This window comes from Vanacampus margaritifer, chromosome 10 (assembly GCF_051991255.1).
Source record: "Vanacampus margaritifer isolate UIUO_Vmar chromosome 10, RoL_Vmar_1.0, whole genome shotgun sequence".
Classification (NCBI taxonomy): Eukaryota; Metazoa; Chordata; class Actinopteri; order Syngnathiformes; family Syngnathidae; genus Vanacampus; species Vanacampus margaritifer.
In genome coordinates this window covers 3,810,788-3,812,729 of record NC_135441.1, presented here as the reverse complement: position 1 = coordinate 3,812,729, position 1,942 = coordinate 3,810,788, and the positions used below count along the sequence as shown (strand labels likewise).

Here is a 1,942-nt window from a genome sequence, read left to right as displayed (position 1 = left end):
TTGCCATTTTCAGCCTACCAAAAGTCAGGGCTACAAAGCACCACATTAATAATATTTTACCAAAACTGGCCAGTTTGAAAAAAGGCCTTTGGGGCACCCATAGTAAAACAAAGACTGGAATATATATATATATATATATATATATATATTTATATATATTTTAAATAAGAAAAGTGCATTTCAATACAAACAGGTTAGGATGTTTCTTTCACTTAAACTCTGATGTTGCTGAGTAATTTACCATTTTTTCTACAGAAAAACTGGTCAGATCTCACCACATGCTCCTTCATGAAGGGGGCACCCACAGAAGAAAAGGGGAAGAAGACCCTCACAACACCGATGTATTAAACCACATGATAAGACTGCTTGTAGGCGTCATGGTTGTAATGTCGGGGCACCGTAAGTGTGTCTTCCTGGCCATGACACCAAAAGATGTCCTACAAGCGCAGACCTACAAGGAAACACACACAATCAGGGTGAGTGTTAATGATGGAGATTTTTGTGTGGTACATGCAACTGGTACTTACACTGTTTTCAAGTTTCATAAAAATGTATGACGCTCTGCATAACCTTTTCTTCTACTTTGGACTTCCCCAGGTAACAGATCACAAGACCGTACAAACATTTGGGCCAGGCATGGTCACCGTCAACAAACTCACTATGGAGTGCCTCATGGACTTCCTCATTTTAAGGCCACCTCTTCCCGGGTTAAAATAAGAACCCCAAACAGTTTTCTTCAACAGCCGAGGCAGTGAATTTGTTAAATGGGGGAACACTTTACAAAGGTGTGGGGAAAATTGGGTCTGTCTGGGGCCCCGACCCTACGTGACATGGGTGTGTTACTTTTATTACCATTTCCATTTCTAATAACATGATTTTGCCATTGTTAAAAATGCTCACCTACTCTCCTACAGGCTGATTGCGGTCTCTCAGAACATTAGACACGAGACCTAAATAACAGCAGGTGCCACGACCCCAAAACCGCCAAGCGGTTCTATGTGCTGGGGCCAGAGAGCTACCAAATTCGGAAGAATATCATGCGCTCCTTGGTCGACTCTTCTAATCAGCAAGGTAAGTCTCTTACAACGTATAATGATAGCCCTTTATCCATTGCATATTCTTGCTTGCTAGTCGAAAAATAAACATACCTAACTAATTTCTTTCAAAATCATCACAAGTAGAGGGCCAAGAGGATGAGGACAACAACGACGACTGACAGACCGAGGAGGACAACGACAAGGCATATTTGGAGGAGAACGACAACGACATACAGTCCAGCTCATATGAAGAATTGGAGAGCTATTAGGACAGCAGCAACCTCTAAAGAGGTGTGGAGGGCCCAATAAAAAAAACTGAGAACAATTTTCAAACCCGAAACCAAGGGGGTGAGCAAATGGAGACAGACAATGAAGAACAAAAACAACTGGTCGTGGATGCTGTGAACACTGACAATGGGATGCACATGGGTGAATAATAACAACAAAGTATAGTCACAATTATTGTGTGTGTATATATGTAATATATTTACAGTATATATCTATTATGTTTATATTTCTCCTTATGTTGAATGTTTGTTTTAGTTAACTATAATAAAGTTTGATTACAATACTGAATTTGTTCATTTCTAATAAAATATATGTTTGAACAGAAAATACATTACATCCATACATCCAAATCCCGGAACTAGCTCTAACCCACTGTTCAATCGTAGCATTTGAAATCGATTTAGCAGGAGAAATCCTGGAACTGGACCCCAGGCACCGCTCACTCCCAGGAAAGGAAAGACAGTCACACCAAATTCCATTGTGAGTTATGTGACTTTGTGGGGCCTTGTACTGCATCCAAATCAAGACACCATTTCAAACCTGATTGTTTTTTTTCAGAGAACGATATTGATGAACCTCTCATTGATAAGGTTTATCAACCCGAGGACAATGTCCTT

The 1,942-nt window shown here is 40.2% G+C and overlaps 1 long non-coding RNA gene across 1 annotated transcript; it reads left to right on the top strand.

Annotated features, from left to right (window-relative positions):
- The first annotated feature begins 213 nt into the window (after positions 1–213).
- Positions 214–1,037, top strand: LOC144059655 (uncharacterized). Its single transcript, XR_013295710.1, has 3 exons — positions 214–476; positions 598–834; positions 915–1,037. It is a non-coding gene; the product is annotated as an uncharacterized LOC144059655 (long non-coding RNA).
- The last annotated feature ends 905 nt before the right edge of the window (positions 1,038–1,942 follow it).